At 40.3% G+C, this 24424-nt stretch overlaps 1 protein-coding gene across 2 annotated transcripts in view; it reads right to left on the bottom strand.

Annotated features, from left to right (window-relative positions):
* LOC137425304 (beta-1,3-galactosyltransferase 1-like) overlaps positions 1–24424 on the bottom strand; it is a 91101-nt gene that overhangs the window by 65095 nt on the left and 1582 nt on the right. The window contains exon 1 of one of the 2 annotated variants that reach the window (XM_068113584.2): positions 20019–20155. The exons of the other annotated variant lie outside the window; for it this stretch is intronic. The gene's annotated coding sequence lies outside the window, so the exon portion shown is untranslated. Of the gene's footprint in view, positions 1–20018; positions 20156–24424 lie in introns of those variants that run through there. 2 annotated transcript variants of the gene reach the window in all.

Below are 24424 nucleotides of genomic sequence, written 5' to 3'. Positions count from 1 at the left end.
TTAGGCCAGAATGGCAGAATCTTAAATGAAACCATTTCCACAGAAGAAGCTGGTTGAGTGACTGAGAAAGGCACAGCTGCTTCGTTGTTCCCAGTGAATGGTTGGGTCGTTTGTAACTCCTTGTCCATCCATTTGTATCTCGACGGGGTCACCAATTTAGCATGTAAGGAAAAAACGTCCGAGGCATTCAGAATCTGTGCCACTCCTTTATTACTCAACTAGACCAACCAAACCCCACTCGTCACTTCCGGTTGCACCTGGTACCAAAAATCGAGGTCAACTCTTTCACACTGACCCACACAACTCTGTCTTCTACCGACTCCTTTCCAGCTTAGCTCCCCCAGCTCGATCTGTGCTCTGTCCCCCAAATATTCCTGCAGGTCGCACAAGATCTGCCAGCAACCCTCTTATGGTTAAACTGCCAAAATCAATACTCTCTGCTCACCTTCACTCTTTCATTCCTTTTTTTCCCCACCTCTGGAACAAACTCCCTCACTCTCTTCATTCCCACTCCAATCTCCAGGTCTTTAAAACAGTTGTTCACCGCCATCTCTTATCTTCCCCCATCCAAAACCTTGACCTTTTCTACCCCCGTTAAGTTACCCCAGATCCACCTTTTTGAAATACCAACTTCTTTCCTGGAAGTGCTGGCAGTCAGTGTCCATGTGTTTTGTACCTGTCCCACCCCCCACCCCTCTCCCCCTCCCCCCCCCCCATCTTCCCATGCCTCATCTCCCAAAGCCCTCTCCCTCCTTCAGATCTCCCGTTGTCTCTGTTCTCTGCTGTTGTACTTGTGTGCTTCCCTCTCTCTCCCCATCTTGTCGCCCGCTCCCTTTATTGTATGTTTTGTGTGTCCGTTTTTGTTTTTTTTGTGTGTGTGTGATTAATGTTAGCTCTTACACGAGCCTCGATCTTGTATTTAAAACAAAACAAAAAAAATTGTATTTTGAACATTAATTAGAACATGAATGATAAAACAAACCTGAAGTTTTGCAGTAGCCCGGCTCTGAATTTGTGCTGATCGTGCATGCCCAGAGAAGGGTGAGAAAATGTTTTTATTATGTCTGCCTGTCTAGGAATGAAACAAAATTGGAAATCATTCCCAACTTGAAATTTACTGTTTTGAGGGACGTCATGAAGAACACGAACAACAGACATGCATAGCTAATGTTATGTGTTAAACAAGGTGGTGTAAAAGACACTGCATCGATGGCGGTAAACTTCCGAAAAAAATCTATATTTTATTTCAATTGATTTATATAGTTGAACACTAGAACACAAATCGCCTTTTGGCACTTTCAAAAGCCTTCCGCTTAGCAGTACCTCGACAAAATATTATGGCATTTTACATCATCACGACCAATCAAATTGGCCGCTCGTAGACCCCGCCCATACCCTTGTTCCGAAAGCGTGGGGTAAGTTGTTCTCTGAACTCTCTCGTTATTGTAATGTTTCTGGAAGTTTACTCCATACTTCCTTCAGTTGTGGTGTTTTCTCTATACAGTACATTGTCATTGATAATTTCTTCCCCTTTGTCATCAAACATACTTTTGATTATGTCCCTCTTCTTTCCTACTGTTGAGATATAGCATAGGCCTACATGTTTCTCTTTGTATAATGTATATTTTATGGTCGATAATATGCAGAATGGCTTCAATGTGTTAGATTTAAAGTTTCGCTTGATCATATTCTCCGATTAATCTGTCAACGAATTGCCGAACATCTTTTAGTTATTTTTTTAAAGGTTTTGAACTTGATTCGACGACTTTCATTTAAACCACAGATCTTCCATTTGCTGAGGTAAAAACAATAATTTATGAACTGTTGTGGTCTCTCTATAATTGGATGTTTACATCCAGAACTAGAACGCCACTCGGTAGAGCGCATACTCCCGCCGTGGGTGCCGCTGCTGAGCCCTATCTTCCAATGGTAAAAAATTCCTGGATCCGGAATAATATTCTGAGCTTCACCAAAAACTAATAAATTCTTCCTTATCCCAAGGGCAATCATCCCACCAACTTTCATCCAAATCCGTTCAGAACTTTTCCAGATATCTTGTTCACAAACACACGAGCACACACACACGGACGGACACGATCGAATGCATTACTCCCTGGCGGGAGTAACTAGAGCGGCACTCGGTAGAGAGCATGCCACCACCTGGTTGGCCATATCACACAATGGTGAAGAAATACTTTAAAAATTATCGGATCCAGAACCAGATCTTCACCAAAATTGAATCGATTCTTCCTTGTCACACACACAACCTGTCCAACAAGTTTTGTTCAAATCCATCCACAACGTTTTGAGATATCCACCTATATCGTTTTTGGCCCTATCTCTGAATGGTGAAGAATCACTTAAAATTTGAACAATTCTCATATCCGAATTCATATTCCGATCTTCACCAAAATCGAATCTATTTGTCCTTGTCAGACACCCAACCGGTCCACCAAGTTTAGTCCAAATCTGTCCACAACTTTTTTAGATATCCTCCTATGTATACTTTTTGGCCCTATCTCCCAATGGTGAAGAATCACTTAAAAATTATAGTAGCCTGATCCGGATCTTCACCAAAATCTAATTATTTGGTCCTTGTCACATACAGTTACGTGAAAAAGTAAGTAAGTACACCCCATGTAAAGTTTTGACTTTTTCAACATATTTCAACATACAGCTATTTGATCTTCATTTCAACAATATTGATAGATAAAGGTGATATAACATAACAAATATCATGAAACATTTACATTTTGTAGTCCATTGTATAATTTAAATAAACATAAATGCAAATTTCGCATGTGGAAAAAGTAAGTACACCCCAACATTTACCACTACTTCAAATACCTAAAATTAGAATCAGGTGCACCAGCCCAGGTGCAAATGATTAGAACATCGTTAGAGAGGATCTTGGAGGGACCTGTCTTATTTAAACCTTAGACATTTAGTTTGGTTTGCTCTTTGTTGTTGAAGTGTGCAGCGTCACCATGCCGAGATCAAAAGAGCTCTCTGAGGCCTTCCGAAAGAAGGTTATAGATGCCTACGAGTCTGGGAAGGGATTTAAAAAGATCTCCAAACAATTTGAAATCAATCATTCGACTGTCCGGAAGATCATCTACAAGTGGAGAAGATTCCAAACAACTGCCAACTTGTTCAGGCCAGGCCGCCCCAGCAAGTTCAACCCGAGAGCAGACCGCGAGATGATGAAAGAAGTCTCTAAGAACCCCAGCATGTCATGACGGGACCTACAGGTAGCTCTTGCCACTGTTGATGTCAAAGTGCACGAGTCTACCATTAGAAAGAGGTTGCACAAATTTGATCTACATGGGAGGTGTGCCAGGAGGAAAGCTTTGCTGTCCAGAAAGAACATCAGGGCAAGACTAAAGTTTGCTTATGAACACCGAGGCAAAGACCAGCACTTCTGGAACAATGTGCTCTGGACAGATGAGTCAAAGGTAGAGCTATTTGGCCACAGTACCAGAAGACATGTTTGGCGAAAACCAAAGACAGCATTTCCTGATCCACAAGAACCTGATACCAACTGTAAAGCATGGTGGTGGAAATATTATGGTTTGGGGCAGCTTTGCTGCATCAGGGCCTGGGCAGCTCACCATCATAGAAGCCACTATTGATTCTTCATTGTACCAGAGGGTGCTTGAGAATAATGTGAGGCCATCTGTCGGAAAGTTGAAGCTCAACCGAAGGTGGACCTTGCTACATGACAATGACCCTAAGCATACCAGTAAATCCACCAAGGAATGGCTGAAAAGAAAGAAATGGAGGGTTCTGGAATGGCCAAGTCAAAGCCCGGATCTAAATCCCATCGAGATGTTTTGGGGGGATTTGGAACGAGCTGTGCATGTTGTTCAACAATTTTTTGTTGAATAAATTATTGCAAAGTCAATTTTTCATTGATTTTTGTTCAATTATATCACCTTTATCTATAGATACTTTTTAAATGAAGATCAAATATTGATATGTCCACATATGTTTAAAAGATTTAAAAAACATTTCATGGGGTGTACTTACTTTTTCCACATGTGAAATTTGCAATTTTGTTTATTTAAATTATACAATGGACTACAAAATGTAAATGTTTCATGATATTTGTTATATTATATCACCTTTATCTATCAATATTGTTGAAATGAAGATCAAATAGCTGTATGTTGAAATATGTTGAAAAAGTCAAAACTTTACATGGGGTGTACTTACTTTTTCACTTGACTGTATGCTACAAATTGCTACATATCTGCCAAATTTCATCTGAATCCGTCCACAACTTTTTTAGATGTCCTCCTATGTATACTTTTTGGCCCTATCTCCCAATGGTGAAGAATCACTTAAAAAATTATAGTAGCCGGATCCGGATCTTCACCAAAATCTAATTCTTTGGTCCTTGTCACATTTGCTACATATCTGCCAAATTTCGTCTGAATCCGTCCACAACTTTTTAAGATATCTTGTTCACAAACGAACAGACAGACAAACGGACAAACAGATAGACAGTGGTGAAAACATAACCTCCATCCACCTTTGGTGCCGGAGGTAATTATGTAAACTGTGTCTTTGCAAGTCTCCTGGTGAAGTGTTAAAAAGAGAGGCTATTATGGTTTACCCATTATGTTGTATGTATTTATCATTAATTATTTCATTTAATCCGTATGGGTGGGTATGCAGTTATTAATTATTTAATTCAGAAATGTTATCTATCCTTTAATAATTATGTGATTGGTGCTTTATCTTCCGCCCCATCGTTTTTCCTGCAAGGCAGCTGTACTCGAGTTCGTGCCTTAATTTTTGAATATGGATCTTCCCAGATACAACAGGTTTTTTGGGGTTAGGGGATTCAAGTTCCTACCATATATGTGCACCTAATACATTTTGTGCTTAAAGTTACAAAGTGAAAAATGTGTTAATTATAATATCTAATAATTATTGTCACAAATTGACTTTTGCTTTACTTTAAATGATGTATTATATCCCTCTTGTACCTTCAAAAGATATATAATTCAGCACCATCTTCATGCTAATGAAGAAGAATTTCATCTTTGTGAATTTGAGAGCAAAAAATAATTGAAGAGGTACCCTATTTCAATTGATGTTGTAAAATTTAAACAAAGCATCAGATAAAATCACTCATGTTAATACATTCCTGGTATTTTTGTATTGTCGCTGAGACGTCAATACTCCACAAAATGCATTACAGTATATGATATAAACACAAATTTCAAGAAAGTTTGTTTGTAGAACTAAAAAAAAACATTAGGTTATAAAAATTGGTTCAATACACAATATGCAACACATCTATGGTGTAATACAGGGGTGACATTGTGAGAGTGACTTTTGTAAGATGCAACTCTTGGCAACATCCCAAAAGACAAGCAACTTTGAAAGAATTATGTCAAAGAAAAGTATTGTGATAACATGAGACCCACTGATAAACTATTACTTCTGGGAAACTGTGGGTGTTTTTGGTCAGCGAAGAGAAAACATTCTGTGGTGCTGCACAGTCGGCCTAACACAGTTACAATTCAACTTTCTGAGCCTCATTTCTCACCATCACATTCTACAATTTCCATTTTCGTGTCTCGTGCTGTTTACGTTAACCTGTCCGCCTCTCACTTTTGAATCCACAAGCAACTCTCAATTAGCTCATAAACCGAGTTAAAATTAGTTCAGACCTTCGCGTCATCACTCTCTTCCCCCTCTTCCTTCTCCCAGGCATAATATGCAATCGCAAATACTCCAATAATTAGCTTGGGTTATTAAACATCTCTTTTACATTTACACTTGCATCTCCTTGTATTGTTTGTGTACTTAATAATAATAGCTACCTCTTTCCCTCCAACTCCACACCTCCATCCCCGGCCCACTCACTTAATCCTCCATCGAGCTCAATGCAGTGCATGGCGCCCCCTTTAGGTTTATGGTTCCTTGGGTGGAGGCCCGAGAAGAGATTTACCTATATCTCAATCATTCGATTATATTTTACGTTATCATTTATTTCTGAAAATTATTATATGCGATTGATAGCTCTTTCTCTTAAATTTGCTGATTCACGCTCAAATATTCTACTTTCAATATTTTGGTTTTCTAAAAAAAACAATGAAGGACTTTATTAGCCCTATGGCATTGTGCTTGAAAATCAGAAGACGAGTTACTTTTGGAAAAGGTGATGATGAATTCACTCTATGGAATAAGGTTAACTGTTTGGGTGCAAGAAGATTAAGCACCAGGGAATTGTGAATATAATTAGGTTTCCTCTGCATTTATATGCAGAGGAATAGCTATTGTTTTTCCTAGTTTTTCTTTTCTTCCGCCAGTCGTTCACTTTCGAAAACTGTAAAATTAATGTTCTCAGCAACCGTTGGTCCGATTGACACGAAATTTCCACCAAGTGATTGGCTAAACATGTCGAATTTTTTACTGCTAATTATGACGTCATAGTTCACGTGGTATGGGCGCCATCTTGGAAAACACCTTCAAATTTACCCCTCTATCTCCGTAACGGCTCAATGGAAAAAATTGAGTCATGGCTCATTCTAAAGAACTCTGCAATCGGACCAAAAAACGTGTTTATTTAGGATATTAAAAGTGCTAACGTTACGAAGTTGGAATTCGACAAATAGACCCCTTGATGCCACGAATATGGTTTTTTTTTTTACATGATCTTAGTGAAAAAAAAAATCAAAATGCAAAAAATTTCGACGTCATACGTCACATGGTTCGGCCGCCATATTGTTTTTTGAGAAAAACACTAAAACCCCCTTTTCTCTGCAACGGCTGAACAGATTGAGCCCTAACTTTGCATGCAGAATCGCATGCCCATGATGGACAAAAGGTTCTCACATGACGATGTCGTACGTCGCATCATTTAGGAGTTATGACGTTTTTAAGCATAAACTTTAAATGCTATCTCATCCCTAATTTTTGGAGTTATCGAGTGGAAACTTTACACAAACGTTCCCTATGTGCGGAAGTTAAAATATTGCTTGGGAAGTTTTGATAAGTCACATGATTTGGCCGCAATAAATAATTGAATGTAAATCTTTAAAAGCTTCTATCTCTTGACCCGCTGCTTTGATCGACGGAAAATGTTAATGTAATGTAGCAATCATCAAGGGAAATACGTGTTTAAAATTTCAACACGATTGGTTGTACGGTCTGGAAGCTAGAAGTCGTTATTGTTGAAAGAAGAAGAAACGCAACCCTTATTTTCTCAGGCCATGTAACGGATTGGTTTCTTGCATCACATGTACGCATACCGTTGATGATTTCAAGAGATAAGAACACGAGAGAAGAATAAGGTAAGTTGGAAGTTTGTGGGATTTGTAGTTTTTAAGTTATCGTCGAATAAAGAAATCGTGCCTTTGCTGAGGGCCGTGCCTTAATTTTCACTTGGCGCGATTCGTGCAGGCAGCCCGTATGGGCTCATTTCAACTCGGAATTAAATTCGGCTTTCGGACTTGGTAGTCACTAAGGCAGTTGAATACTCGACCACCGCAAACCCGGTGCAAATCGGATATATTTTGAACGAGTTACTTCAGGTGGCGTGTGGGTAATTATTAAAATTTTCACTTGGCGCGATTCCTGCAGGCTGGCCATACGTGCTTTGCTTGTCTTAGCTCTGATTTGAATTCTATTTTCGCTTTAATGGAATGTTGGGGGTTGTACAACCACCATTAATCGATTAATTGTTTAATTATTACTCCCACCAGGGAGTAATGCATTCACGTGTGTGTGTGTGTGTGTGTGTGTGTGTGTGTGTGTGTGTGTGTGTGTGTGTGTGTGTGTGTGTGTGTGTGTGTGTGTGTGTGTGTGTGTGTGTGTGTGTGTGTGTGTGTGTGTGTGTGTGTGTGTGTGTGTGTGTGTGTGTGTGTGTGTGTGTGTGTGTGTGTTGTGTGTGTGTTCGTGAACAAGATATCTGGAAAAGTTCTGAACGGATTTGGATGAAAGTTGGTGGGATGATTGCCCTTGGGATAAGGAAGAATTGATTAGTTTATGGTGAAGCTCAGGATATTATTCCCGATCCAGGAATTTTTTGAAGGATGTTTTTACCATTGGAAGATGGGGCTCATTTTTTTTTAACATTATCTTCTATATATTCTATATTTAACATTGTGATATGAAAATAGTTTTCATATTTGTTGTAAATGTAGTTTAAACTCGTGGTTATGCGTTAGAGCGGTGTATTTTTTTAGCAGCGTCGTCTTCAATGTTCATTTTTTTTTTTCTAATTAAGACATTCTGTCATTTTAAAACCACCAAAGTGTCTATTAGGTTTCCCCGTTTCATAAAATGTATCGTTTGATACGTATAATGCTTTAAAACTGTTTTTTTTATTTTTTTTTATTTTACCTCAGAAGAGATATCAACATTTAGCTCAGCGAATGTCATTTGCGGTCAGTATTTGATGACCTTATAAAGACTTAGTTCCAGATTTGTCAATGGCTGAGGTATATCAACGAACGAATAAAACAGATTTGGCAAAATTCCAACTTTTTAAAAAAAGATCGCATATTCACCCAGGGTTGTGAGAGGCTGAAGAAGAAGAAACCTTGCATGGGCTTCCCAGATCAAATAAATAATTCTGGTTCTGGCTCTGCGATTTTCAGGTTTATTACTCTCGCCAGGGAGTAATGCCTTCGATCGTGTGTGTGTGTGTGTGTGTGTGTGTGTGTGTGTGTGTGTGTGTGTGTGTGTGTGTGTGTGTGTGTGTGTGTGTGTGTGTGTGTGTGTGTGTGTGTGTGTGTGTGTGTGTGTGTGTGTGTGTGTGTTCGTTCGTTCGTTCGTGTGTTCGTGAACAAGATATCTGGAAAAGTTCTGAACGGATTTGGATGAAAGTTGGTGGGTTGATTGCCCTTGGGATAAGGAAGAATTGATTAGTTTTTGATGAAGCTCAGGATATTATTCCAGATCCAGGAATTTTTTTCGGAAATTTTTTTGGGAAATATTTTTTTCTGTTTACTGCATTAAAGCTTTTATTCTTATTCTTAAATGATGTTTTTCCTCCTCTAATTCCGAGATATATCAAAATAAATTCTCTGACAGTTAGGGCTTACTTTCTTTTTCATTTATTGTTTTGGGGAGAGGGGATGTTAAACAAAACGTATTATTCCAACTAAACCCACGGCGGGAGTATGCGCTCTACTGAGTGGTGTTCTAGTTACTCCCGCCAGGGAGTAATGCATTCACTCGTGTCCGTCCGTGTGTGTGTTCGTGTGTTTGTGAACAAGATATCTGGAAAAGTTTTGAACGGATTTGGATGAAAGTTGGTGGGATGATTGCCCTTGGGATAAGGAAGAATTGATTAGTTTTTGGTGAAGCTCAGGATATTATTCCGGATCCAGGAATTTCTTTTGGAAAAATTTTTGGGAAAGATTTTTTCTGTTTTACTGCATTAAAGTTTTTATTCTTATTCTTAAACTATGTTTTTCTCCTCTAATTCCGAGTTATATCAAAATAAATTCTCTGACAGTTAGGGCTTACTTTCTTTTTCATTTATTGTTTTGGGGAGAGGGGATGTTAAACAAAACGTATTATTCCAACTAAACCCACAGCGGGAGTATGCGCTCTACTGAGTGGCGTTCTAGTTTGATTAATGACTACATTAATTTTTTTTAAAGTTGCAGATTCGGATGAAACGGTGGTGGTTTGGGTATTCTATTAGCCAATTGATAAATTATTTAATTATGTTATGATTATTATTTATTTATTTTCATTATTAATCATTTATTTATTTTCTTTCTCATTTGGGCAATATCTCAGGCACCTTTTGAGCTAGGAAGCTGATATTTGGACATGACAGTGACCAAGTGATGTGGCTATAAAGGATATTTTTGATTTATTGATTAATCAATTGATTGATTAATTATTTATTGATTAGTCAATTAGTTAATTTTTTCGATTAATGACTTATTTAATTAATTATCAAAAAGTTACAGCTTCGGATGAAGCACTGGTGGTTTAGGTGTGCTATTAGGCAATTGATTAAGAAAATATTGTGTGATCATTATTTGTTGATTTTAATTATGCAATTAATCAATCAATTATTGTGCACCTCTCCCTCCCAATACAGTCTCTATGAGCTGAATGGCAGTATTGCCGCCTGGATGATAATTATTTATTTGGCATGGGGGTGGTGTACTTTGAATGTATCTGTACTTGTTTATCTGCTATAAAAAATAAAAAAAAACGCTTCTGTACACCACCCTTGAGGCTTTGTTTCCAAGCCACCGTCTACAATTCCAATTGAAGAGAGTAAAATTACTCTTTTGTTGAAAATATTTTTGAGTTTAATCCATCCTCAAAAATATTCGGTAGTGAACAAACTTTCATGTTAAAAGATTGGCCTTTAAAACCCGACTCAAATCGTCCTTATGAAGGGTAACAGACATCTGTACAAACAGACATTGTGTTTTATATGGTAGATCATTTCCATGATAACAGCGAAACTGTGAAGCAACAATCAAATGTAATTGATTTTCTGGCTTGTAATCGGTGTATGAAAGGGCTCCTGGTGTATGAGCAACAGCCACGATAGTGGGCCAAGGACACTAACTGGACTGAGTGGAAAATTAATTTTGTAATCTTTTGAGCTGGGCCTAATTACACTACTCATAATAAGTTTGGGATATTGGCAGGTTCTTCGGTGTGGTTGATTTTGTGTATTAATTATGTTGAAAAAAGTTGTTGGTCCTAATTCTATGGTTATTAATGTGTGAAAAAATACAGCATTCTTGATTTCAATACCCTAACCCTAACCCTTATAAAAATATAAACTCACTCCCACAATATCCCTAACTTATTGTGAGTAGTGTAAGTTCAACCTCAAAGTGATGACATAAGAGAATACGTATCGTATATTTGATTAGAACATTCAGCTATCCCAAAAATATGTAGGGCGAGGATGTACCTCTAAATCAAAGCTAAGAAGTTTAAATCATCATCATCCTCGGCTGTTTGTCGAGGGGTCGACGAAGGCTGATGATGATGACGCCTGCGCAAGGATTTGTTTATAAAGTGATGCAGAATACGCACATACTTCACCCAACATGCCCTGTGCCCAGTGGCAAAGGAGTGCAAGATGACTGGGGGGGGGGGGGGGGGGGGGGGGAGTGGGGGTTGCGGTGACATGCTGTTGGCTCAAGATTTGCTCCAGTTTTGACAAGTCTTGCTTTCAACTTTTCTGGGTGTGTCACGCATCCTTGTCACGCAGGCGAGCCCAGGTGGGGGAGCCGGTTTGGTCAAGACAACCCAACCATGAACAGTTAGTAATGGATTACATGTTTACCAGTAGAATGTCAGACATGGCCTGACTTAAAGAAGTAAAAATAGTTATTATCCATAGTGCTAGGTTTGCTGTGATGCAAATGTAATTGCTATCCAAAGAGATCCAAAGATGTCTGAAGAATGTTTGCAAAAAAACACTGGCCAATATTATCTGGAAACTTCATTGCAAGCACCAGCTCGGGAAAGATGCACATACTCTCTGCGCTGCTTTACCTGACCCTGGTGTATTCTACTGCAGAGTACTTACGCCTCTGTGTGGGCAGAGAACAAGCACACAAAATAACTAGATCATGTCCTAAATTCCATAATATGAACTATCACTGGGACACTAAAAACAACTTCCCTACTTTGACTACCTGTGCTCTCAAATATTCCTCCGTCTGATAGCCATAGGCAATACAAATTACTCCACAAACCCTACCGTACTCAAGCCAAGAAAAGTCTCCTCACCCATGAAGACCTGCAAAATTTACCTACCACCCATCTCAAAATAAAGCAAGCCATTCTGAAGCATAGCCAAGGCCCTCAATGACTTGTGATTTGATGTCCAAGATCAATGGCGACAGCACTGAGAAAACACAAAGAACCTTCTGGATTTGATCTACCCTGGAAACAATGGTCCACATTAAATATCCCATTGATTTGCATATTCTGTGCTTGGATTGCTTGCCACCTGCACTGCAGAAACCCTGACCAAACCGTGGCCCATATTGTTAACGACTGTGAATTGCTAAAAATCAGCAGGGCCATTGGAGCAATCCACACGGCAACAAGTGATGCCGTTATTGGCTGTTCTTTTATTTATGTATATGAAGTTGAGGCTTATGGAAGAGATATCAAACAGAATGGACCAGAGCATAACAGAACAATGAAAACATAGCGGAACGGGAGGAAACAAACCAAAAGCAAGGTAGAGGGACTCTGACACATCAGTTGAACTATCTGGATACAAGCCCAAACACAGTAAGAGGTGGAAGGGGAAACTGTGGATGAAACAAAAATACACCAGAAAATGAACAATAGGATTATAAAGAGAGAGGGGAGGAAGCACGTTAACCTGAAAAGGAAGGGTTGTGCTTGGGAATATCGAATTAGGCTAGAAAATATCATGAGTATGCGATGAGAGATGACCTGTGGTGTTGGTGAACTGCCAGCTTGAAGCCCTGGATGGAAGAATGGGATTGAACCGACTGAGGTTTGTTCCAAAAACAAGATAAAACCAGGTGGTATTCATAGAATACTTACCTTGCGGTCAACTTGGTGCGAGCCAACTTTTTCTTATTTCTTGTGAAATATGTTATTTCTTATTTATTTTAGCCAACTTATTTCTGTTGTTGAATTTTTTTTCTTTGATCCAATATGGCTGCCACACCACGTGAGTGATAACATGATAAATTTATATTCTCCAATATAATTGTTGAACAGATCACGCTCAATAAATTTCAAACTGATCAGACTAAGTGTTGTCCCTGTCGAATTATGCCGTCATAATTGCGGCACCAATGACATCATCATTAACAACACCTATTCCCCATATGGAGTTCTTTACAATGAGCCATGTTTCAATTTTTTTCATGGAGTGGTTTTGGAGATATAGAGGTGCAACGTTTTTTGGTTTTAGCAAGAGTGTGCCTGTACCACGTGACCTGTGATGTCATCATTATCATTAAAATATTCTACAGGAGGAGGTGCTCCTATGATGAAAATTTCGTGCCAATCCGACCAACAATTGCAGATAAAAAATATTCATACGGATTGAGTCAAGCGTTGTACTTGTCGAATTATGACGTCATAATTAAGGTACCGATGACATCATCATTAACCTATGTTATTCCCCATGGGGAGTGCTTGACAATGAGCCAAATTTCAATTTTTTTCCATTGAGCGGTTTGGGAGATATAGAGGTGCAACGTTTTTCGTTTTTTTTTTTACAAGATAGCGCCTGTACCACTTGACCTATGACGTCATAATTATCATTAAAAATATACAGGAGGAGACGCTCTTGTGGTGAAAATTTCATATCCATCAAACTAACAGCTGCAGAGGAAAAATGTTTTTTTCATACTGATCAGATCAAGCGTTGTACTTGTTGAATTATGACGTCATAATGAAGGCACTGATGATATTATCATCAACATATCTTATTCCCCATGGGGAGTACTTGGCAATGAGCTTTGTTTCAACTTTTTCCATTGAGCGGTTTGGGAGATATAGATGTGTAACGTTTTTGTAACGTTATGTGTGTAACGATATGTCATGTGTGTAACATGACCGCACCGCACATGACCGCACATATGTGTAACATATGTGTGTAACGTTGTGTGTGTCATGGAGATATGTGTGTAACGTTTTCCAAGATGGCGTCCGCACCACGTGATCTATGACGTCATAATTATGAATAAAAAAATTCTACAGGCGGAAGCGCTCCTTTGGTAAAATTTAGTGTCAATCGGACCAACGGTTGCCGAGAAAATGAATTTTAAAAATGCAGACATGCCACACGTACGCACACGACCGAATGACTAACCCTGCTTTTCGCTTCATGAGCGCAGGGTAATAAGAACAAATGAGTGAAGGTCAGCAATATGAGCCTGGCTTTTGGGAGTTTTCACCAAAAGTGTGTCACCAGCAGATCATGTGCACTCTGCAAAAACCTGGCGGAAGGGGATAGAGGGGTGGAGGGGGGAAGACAGAGCAAGGAAATGGAAGAGGGTGCAAGACCAAAAAGGAGACACTAGATGACTAGAAGATAGAGGCTACCAACCGTTATAGTGGGGGGCCGTGCATTGGTAATTTTTTTTCTTTTCATTTCAAATTGATGCAAAAGTTTCGTTTTCAGTACCAATTTGAAGGTAAGGGCCTATAGAACAATTTTGGTTCGAGTGTCAAGCACTCAGATAAAAAATGGGGCTTCTGGGGACGTGGGGGGTTCACGACCCCCCACCGGCCTATGCGAAATATGGAAACTGTTATAACTTTTGATTGGATGATCCGATCTGAACATATGAGGTATGAATGGATTCAGGATCAGGGTTAGCAACTTTTATTTCAAGCATATTGCCCATAGAAGCAATAATTTTGCCGGTATCGGCGCATATCCACAAAAAAGACCAAGGGTCATATGCCCGGTAAGCTAAAACATGTTTAAAAAAAATTAACTGGACAATTATACTCGGACCCAATGATATAGTGCCTTTTTTTTTTCTTTTCTTTTTTGTGCTACAATATGGTGGTGAGTAACTGCTTAGGCCTTGGACAGTTGCTTGAATAACTCCTTGAACAATAGTTTTAATAAGAAAGTGGCTAACAAATCGACCATATATATACATGTCAGTATTGGAAATTGTTCTGGTCCGGGTACTTCTCACATTTGCACTTGCACAGACGTGTGCACTTCAACTTTGCTCTCATGCACTTACACAGAGAGCAGGTACTTGTGCAAGTGCACTTCACATCCAGGTGGAATACATCCTTGGTGAGGGGCAGCGAGGTACAAATGTGAAGCAGCTTACCATCCTCTTCCTTCCACCCATGATTAGTGGGGTTGTTGACAGGCACCATGGAGCTTTGGGTTGTTGTCCAGATGCTCGCTTGGAAGACGCTCCTTTTGAGATGTTGATCCAAAGCATCAATCATTGGGGGAATTCTCTGCGCGTCCCTAGTCTTCTGTGAGAACATCCTCATTCGGACGAGGTCAACGTCATTGTCCTCGTTTGACTCATTGGAGTACAGCCTACAGACAAAGTTCATTGCCACTTCATTCAGCCTTGGCGATGTTTGGAATGGAGTGTTGACGATCGTTGCAAATTCCTCCATGAGGGATGGCACTTCGTGCATCAACTTGCAGCAGTATCGCTTACCCTTAAACTTGAAGGAAGATGTGCTGTCTGATCCAGTGAATGCATGGGAGAGGGCCATGGCTTTGCACATTGTCGTGCCCAGGTTTGTGGCGATAGTGTTCAGGGAGATCATTCTGGTTATCTTTCCCGCTTTGAAGGAGATCCTGATTTCTGCGGCCGGATTCAGAACCTTGATGTGATGGAAATCACTCGGAAGGATTACGACAACATCTGTGTCTCCAGTATGAACCATCCCAAGTGACGATGTTTGGAGGGCGAGGGGGAGATGTACTAGGACACGAATGTCAGCTTCCTCATGGTTGCGTTGATCCATTGGTGGACTGTTTCCAACATGGTGGACTTGATCACCTGCAGTGATGTAGATCCTTGCCATCTGGGAACTGTCCTTCTGTTATCTTTTTTGACAGGAATGAGAACAGTTCCTTCTTGTTATCAACGTTCGCCAGAAACTTCTGCCAATTTCCTGGGATTTTGGCAGTACCAGATACGTGTTGTCGGGTGCCTGTTCCTCGTTTTCCCCTTGTGCCTCTGATTGTCAGTGCACGATACTGGTCCCAGACAATGTCTACTCTTGTTGATCTTTTCAAGTCGTGGCAAACTCTTGGGCAGAATACCTTGTCGAAATATGAATCAAAGGTGTTTCCTTGGACAGTTGTACGAGGAAATGAGTGTATCAGTACTCCACGTCAATAACAATGAAGTCATTAACATCTGGCGCAACTATATCCTTGTCGACAGAAATGGCACTACTTGTACTGGCTTCCACGATGTATACCAACAAATCTGACTTGGTACAAGAGTTGAGGGACCCTTCGGATGACAACGCAGGTGGGTATGGGGAAGATTCGTGACGAAAAAAATCCTCCAAGTCCCCTCCCCAATTTTTTTTATATGAGTGCTTGACACTCGAACCAAAATTGTTCTATAGGCCCTTACCTTCCAATTGGTACTGTAAACGAAACTTTTGCATCAATTTGAAATGACTGAGTGTCCAGGCACCCGACTTTTATGAGAGAGAGTGTGTGATGCTACCAACATGGAAATGTGATGCGAGAGTAACAGGGCCAGAAACTCAGGTTCATCACAGGAGATTCCAATGATTTTGAGTGACTTTCCACAGCATCAATAGGTGTGAGGCAGGAGCACCAACCCAAAATGGAAGAGCAGTACTCCATTATTTGGCTTTGAAGGCCAACTCAAATATATAGTTTGCCCAAGAAATATCAGTGCTGATCAATGGCGAGGGCCAAAAGTATGAGCGACTAAACTTCAAGAGGTTGGTTAAGGATGTAGATGGGAAGGTTCTCCAGGAAGTCCTTTCAGAAACACAGGGTGAGAATGTGGCATTTATCAGGGTTGAAAGACATATTCCAAGTGTTGGACCAGCTGCTGATTCTATCAAGGTCTGCAGAGAGGGGAGAGGGTGCTGCCTACCTGAAAGAAAAGAGTTGATACGGTAGAGGGTGGAGTTATCAGTGAAATGATAATGAGGATGTTCCAGAGAATCAAAAAGATTGTTGAAGATGAGTAACGGAACTGGGCGAAAAACACTGCCTTATGGTATATTCAGCCTTGCCAGGAAGGGGAGATGAATGGATCACATTAAGAGACACGCTGCCTATGAGATTGGAGGAAGTCAGAATTCCATTAAAGCAGTTGGCCTCGGATTCAGTGAAAAGTGAGTTTGGAGAGCTAGGTGGGGTGCCAGATTATTTTAAATGCTTGAGTTATGTCCAGATAAGGACAGGGTGAGAAGGACAAAAATGGACAAAAGGACAAGGACAAAAATGGCCTCTAAAAGGTGGTTTTATGTCCAGATAAGCAGTGTTGATCTCAATTCTGAGATTGAGGGCTTCTGCCTCCATCCATTGCTGGGCGTATGTCAGCATGTCCACAGCAGAATGACAAGGTCTGAGTCTGAACCAATGGTTGACACCTCAACGTGGGAATCAGAGTTGTATATTGTATGTGATGGTGTGAATTATGTGAACTGTAACTTTGTATGTAACACTAGCAGAGTAGCAGGAGTACCCGGCATTGTGTAGTGATATTCTAATCCTGTTGGCATTTTGAAGAAATCAATCTTTTTTCTCGTTTTTTTGTGGGTGTTACCTTTTTACTATTACCTTTCACATAGCTACAAAGTACAGTATTAGGAAATATAGATCAATTTCTTTAAATCCTCTGACATCAACTCATCCTGGGAATTCTTCCAAAGTAAATTGCTCTCTCTCATGCACAGATTTATCCCATCTCGTCTTCAGTTGTCATACCCTTCCTCCCGTCCATGGTACACGGAATCTTGTGGTGAGGCTGTTGCCCAGAAACAACTTGCCTTCGTCTCCTGGAAAGCAAATCCAATGGAAGGAAATCTCATTTCCTTTCACAAAGCCCGAAACAAGTGTGTGTCCACCCTCAGGAGAGCCAGGAAACAATATCTCTCCGTTCTCAGGACCGAACTCTCTTATCTGTCTCCCTCTTCCAAATCCTGGTGGCGTCTGGTCAAATCCGTTTCTGGTGTTTGTTCCCCCTCCATCCCCTCCCTTACCTCAAACGGCTACACACCTGACTCCGCACGTGAAAAAGCTGAATGCCTCAACTCTGTGTTTGCCTCTAAATCTTGTGTCCCAAACCCATCCCCCTCTGTACCCACCATACCCAGTCGTACCCTGCTGCTCCTGGACTCCGTGTCCTTTCCTCCTGACAAGGTGGAAAAGTTTCTGTCAACCCTCGACTCTGATTCTGCAACTGGACCCGACGGCATCAGCCCACGGGTCCTAAAATCCTGCTCTGCTGCTCTATCTCACCCTCTCTCTGTTCTCTTCACCCTCTCTTTTGCTCAAGGTCAACTGCCATCTGCTTGGAAATCAGCCAACATCACCGCTTTGCACAAAAAAGGTGCAAAAACAGATCCTAGCAACTACAGACCAATCAGCCTTCTCCCAATTATCAGCAAAGTCATGGAATCCATCATTGCTTCGGATATGAAATCTTTCCTCTTCTCCAATGGCTTGATCTCTGATCATCAATTTGGTTTCAGACCAGGTCACTCTACTCTGGACATGCTGCTTCTGCTGTCTCAACAATGGATGGAGGTCCTCAATGCCAAACAGGAAATTAGAGCTGTCTCCCTCGACATATCACGTGCCTTCGACACGGTCTGGCACCCCGCTCTGCTCACCAAACTCTCCTCCTTTGGTATCCATGGAAATCTCCACGCATGGCTGGCGGACTTCCTCTCTAGTCGTCGTCAACGTGTGGCCCTGAATGGGTTTCTCTCATCTCCTCTTCCTGTTCAGGCTGGAGTTCCCCAAGGCAGTGTTCTGGGCCCCGTGCTTTTTCTGGTCTTCATCAATGATCTCTCTGACTCTCTCGAAAATCCTCTCTATCTCTTTGCTGATGACTCCACTCTCTGCCGCTCCATTCCTCTTCCCTCAGATCGGCAGTCTGCTGCCTCCTCACTCTCTGAAGACCTGGACAAAATCACAGACTGGTCAAACAAGTGGAACATGTCTTTCAATCCTGACAAATCTCACACTCTTACTATGTCTCTCCGAAAAGATCGACTGGACAACCCTCCCATCTACTTTCTCAACAATCCTCTCCAAGAAGTTCTGTCGCTCAAGATTTTGGGTCTCACTATCTGCCATGATCTTTCTTTGGAAAACCACATTTCCAAGCTGGCCTCCAAAGCCAGTCGCCGACTGGGCATCCTCCATCGTGCGAAGTCCTTCCTCGGCACACCTGAGCTCCTCACCACATACAAGGCTTTCATCCGCAGCTCAATGGAATACTGTTCTCCCCTATGGGCCGGTGCTCCTGCCTCACACCTAGCTCGGCTTCACGCTGTTGAACCCAAAGCTTTCAGAATTATTGGAATCTCCCGCGATGAAGCTATCTCTGAGGGCCTTTCACTCACTCACCGCAGGCAGGTAGGTGGTCTTTCTGTCTTCTACCGACTCCTCTCCGGCCTTGCACCCCCAGCTCTCTCTGTGCTCTGTCCCCCAAATATTCCTACAGGTCGCACAAGATCTGCCAGCAACCCTCTGATGGTTAAACTGCCGAAATCTCGGCTCTCTGCTCACCTTCACTCTTTCATTCCTCTTTTCTCCCGCCTCTGGAACAAACTCCCTCACTCCCTTCAATCCCACTCCTCCCTCCAGGTCTTTAAAACAGCTGTTCACCACCATCTCTTATCTTCCCCCATCCAAAACCTTGATCTTTTCTACCCCCGCTAATTCACCCCAGATCCACCTTGTTTGAAATTCCAACTTCTTTCCTGGAAGTCCTGGCAGTGTCCATATGTTTTATACCTCTCCCACCGCCCCCTTCCCATGCCCCCCCCCCCCAAAGCCCTCGCCCTCTCTCAGATCTCTCGATGTCTCCATGTCTCTCGTTCCCTGCTCTCAAATGTTGTGTTTGTCCTTCCCCCTCTCTCCCCATCTTGTCTACCGCTCCCGATGTTATATGTTTTATGTGTCGGCTTGTCTTTCTGTGTGATTAATGTTCGCTCTTTCACGAGCCTCGATCTTGTATACAAAAAAAAAAAAAAATCCCACAAAAAATTGAACTTTTTTTTCAAAAATTTCATTTTTGTTTTTTTTGCCCAAAAAACGCCCAGGCACTTACTGACAAACACCCGTTCAACCATCTCTGAGAAAAATGGTGACAGAAACAGACAAACGACTCTCTTATAGTATAAATTGTATGTGAACTTCCTCATTTGACGGTATCCGTTTATTCAATGTACAAGTTTTGTTTGAACCATACATTGCTTTTTTGTGGTCATTGTACAGTCACCCAGAAGTCACAGACTTTATTGATAGGCCACCTGATTGATCATTAATACTCGTAAGTCCATACCTTGGGCTTGCATTCATTGGAGAACGAGATGGGTTCGGCCTCCCGACCATTCAATCCCAAACGATGTCAGGTTTAGTTGTGGCCTGGATTGAGAGATTTTCAAATTGGAGTGAATGCCTGAGCTGTTGGAGATCCATACAGTTTGAGACAGGGGAGGAGGGGATGTTTGCAGGGTGTGGGAATGCGCATAGCTGGAGGGAGTGTGGGGAGAGTGGGAATGGAGAAGAGAAGGGGTAGGGCATGGGAAAGCAAAGAGGGGAGACATGGGGAGGAGGGACATGGAATTGGAAGATGTATAGCAGGGGTGGGAGAGGAGGGACCTGGAGCGGATGTGGGGAAAACCTGTGCATGAAGGAGATGATGTGGGGGAGGGTGCTGATGTGATGGGGGTTACCACCGTAATCCCACACTCATTACCAAATGGGTTTGATTTGACAATTCCAATGGCAGATAGATGAGGACTGACCTCAGGATTGGGACGTCGGGAAGGATGATTAAGGAAACCAAGAATGACAGCACTGAAGGAATGTGATGGGAGAGGAAGTGCAGGTTTGCAAGAAGAGAAGAAAAAAAAGAAGAGCTGCCACCACCAGAAATCAGAACAGTAAAACCTGGACTTGGATTTATGAGTTGCTTTTTGTCAAGCCATACTCAAGAAGAATCCAAGGAGGTTGATTTCATTACTTGTGACTGATCAAATCAGAAATGTTTCCTTGTTTGAGCAAATTTTTATTATTGGCTAAGGAAACTAATAAAGTATAAACAACTTATGGGATTTTATTGGGAAGTTCAAAGGTTGAAGACTTTTTATGAATAAATACATTACATTTTGTTACATAGGTGTAACATATTAATTATGATGTTTATAATATAATACATTTTCGCAACAATACCTGTGAATATCTGCTGCACAATTGCATTGTCATGATAAACAACAAGAATTCATTTGACACTGGGCCTTTCTTTCCTCCGGGCGACAAAATAAAGCCCACTTAACTACGCCTCGCACAACCCACACTCCACTACAAACAATCTTTGTATTAAAATGTGAAATTGATTGAGGAGAATTTGGATATTGTGATACAGCCTCATGGGGATAGCTTAAAATGTAAGAATATCAAACCTACGTCAAACATTCTAATGTTCACTGCATCGCGTTTATTACTCAGCACATCATTGCTAAAGTGGAACTTAACACTAAGCTAATCACAATTTATTATGGTTCATTTTCATTATTCATAATTATAAAGAAATAATAATTGCAATGAAATTGCACTTTGATATCAAAGGGAAGCTCACGGAGCGATTTCTTTGAACGCGGTGTTGTGGGATAACTGATGCCAATTGTTGTTTTCTGCGCTAATGCGCATGAAATAATGCCCTTCACACTTAATGAGGGCATCGCCAGTGGTTAAATGATTTTTGAACCCGAGCACCATTCCAACCAGGCCATCCCATGGAGCGTGGTAACTTCTAGGTATGAGGGAGGTAAAAAGGAGAATATGAGGCAGAGAAGAAAGGTTGGACTACTCTGGGTGGATGTGGGTCATTCCAGGAGGACAACCCTGTGCCACGGGGTGCTTGTTGTCTGATCTATGCCAACAAGTAATAATTAATGTATAAATTGCTGCTGCTGTTATTATTATTATTATTATTATTATTCTGTTATTCATTTTATTTACAGTGGAATTTATACCCATTATTTAAGACGTGAATATAGCTTTGATTTTACCATATTTTTTACCATAAAAGGTACAATAATATTGTCATCATTAAATGCAAAAATTAATGCAATTTTTTATTATTATTATGCATTTGGCATAATGCATAATATAACTCTAATTAACAAAAGCAATGCAAGGACATTTTAAGAATGCTGCATGTTGTGCCATTGAGCTACAATCTGTCATAAAACTAATTAATTATAAAGGAGTATCAATTAAAGTAGTAAATGTATCTATGAGAAGCATTCTAAAAGATCGATAAGGTACAAAATATTGTTTGAGCATTTGTAACTGGAGGGAGGATAGATGCTGTTGTGGTTTATATGGGCCCAATCACTATAAACTGGACCTCGAAGATTCAAATAATTGTGGTTGTACAAGTCTCGTAGGACATTATGAGCTAATGTATAAAATACATAAAATAAAATTGATGGGTTATACATGTATAGACAGCCTGGTGTTGTCTTACCAGTTAATATGGCTGGCTTAAAATCTTAGGGTCAGTTTGAGCCCCTGTCAAACCGTTTAATTAACATCGGGTGGGTTGATATAGCCTGTCATCCTTCCGAGGTAGGCAAAATGAGTACCATCTTACTGGAATGAATGAGCTATTCGAGTTTCCTGGGTCAGAGTGACGACCCGTCCAGGATTGTGCCCAATAGTCAAGAAACTGTCAGCAGCTCTATGCATCCTCATGGCATAGAAGGAATGGTTGGTTACATGTTTAGACAGTAAGTAACCTCTTCATATACAAGGATTTATCTCATTATATGGTATGACGGACCATAATAGAAAAAATAATATCTAATTGGTTGTTCAGTTAAATCCTTAAAATGTCGAATAACAATGATGTCAATATGAGTTAATTTTTTTTAGTGAATTGTACTTTTCACTTATAGATCACTAGCAGGAGTATCCGGCGTTGCCTGGTGCTGTTCTAATCCTGTCGGCAATTTGAAGAAATCAATTCTTTTTTTCTATTTTTTGTGGGTGCCTAAAACACTTCCCCACACCCACTAATAAAATTATATATTTAATATAATAATATCACACACACACTAATCAGGGATAATTTATACACTTGTATTACATTTCACATAGCTCCAAACGCTCAGGCACCATAGATCGATTTGGAAAAATCTACAAAAAAAAGGAACTTCCTTTTTAAAAAAAAAAAAAAAATATCCCTTTGCCGAACACAGTCCCGGATACTCACTGATGAACCTCTGAAAGTTTGACGAAGATCCGTTCAGCCTTCTCTCAGAAAAATGGCGACGCACAAAAATACACACACACAGACAGCTCTCTTATAGTATTGATTCCTTGTACAGCAACAGCTTTTTGTCTACATTTCAAATTGCAGCACTGCTATTTACTACTGTGAAGTATACAGCAACAAATGATATCACCTTGCTTACCATGATTATACTGCAGTTTTGCGAAAGGAATGATGCTCAACTGAAAAGTATGAATAATTACTGTATTGTTAATTCAAAGTTTATTTTAAGATTTCTTAAAAAATTGTTTTCAGGAATTACCACTAGCTTTAATTGTTTGCAATAACAGTAAGACAACCTTTCAGTGCGTGTAGTCAAATTAGACAACATATTTAACTCTTTATTCTCAGCACTCGGAGTGATATGGCAGACAGTTGCATTATGGAAGCAAAATGGCATGTTGTGTTACCTTCTGAGCATATAATTATTTAACAGGCCACAGATGCAAACTCCCCCATCAGCATCTCAGGGATTATAGGATGCACTTTTTGTATTGCAATTATTACAACTTATTGAGTTACATAAATGCAGGTGCAATTGGCACCATGTTAGATGGACTTACTTTCCTGCAGAAGAATAAGGGAATAGATCTTGCAAAAGAAGAATCTTGGAAACGTTGTGCACTAAAATTGCAAATCCTAAAAGCACTTTGTGCCCAGGTGTTCATTGAGGAATACTGTAGCAGAACGCAGGTCGGTGGAGTACGTTGCACTCACTCATCAGGTCTATTAACTGTAGGACATCGTCTCTTATGTGGAATTGTGAACACCACAGGAATAGAATAAAGGGCGATATTTTATCAGACTTTCAAATTGAACAATAATATAAATATAAGAAATCTACATAAAGGTATTGATGATAAATAAATAAATAAAATAATAATAAAAATACAGAAAATGCTCTTGTAGGAATACATGCGAAAAAAAAATTGGTCTACGTTATTTATTAAGCATATGCATAGTTTATGTAAATGGAACTTATTAAGTGTGTTAAAAATATAACCATAACTCAAAAGTAACAACAGGAGAAATGGAATAAAGCAAATAGAAGCATTAAATATATACAGTGTATACAACTAAAGTGATAAACATGTAAACCTTATACCCGAGGAAATGTCAATTCTGCTCTGCATAGTTTACCTCTCTCATACAATCTTCCAAGGATATGTCAATCTTTGAAGGCAGATCAGTAAATCTGTGGCCTGACATTAAAAGTCATTGAATGACCTTCGGCAAGCTGTGACTTTTCAACAGCATTATATTGAAATTTTCTGCAAAGTCCTGTTACAAAAAGTGAACTAGTTAAGGTAACAACCTGCTTAAGTTTATTTGTCGATGTCTACATGAAGCCATTAACTTACTGATCAAAATTAATGAATTCCTTTATCCGATCATATTGCTTTTCA

Source organism: Myxine glutinosa, chromosome 4 (genome assembly GCF_964187855.1).
Source record: "Myxine glutinosa chromosome 4, kmMyxGlut1.1, whole genome shotgun sequence".
Taxonomy (NCBI): domain Eukaryota; kingdom Metazoa; phylum Chordata; class Myxini; order Myxiniformes; family Myxinidae; genus Myxine; species Myxine glutinosa.
The sequence above is the reverse complement of the archived record's forward strand: the minus strand, read 5'-3'. Positions and strand labels throughout refer to the sequence as shown.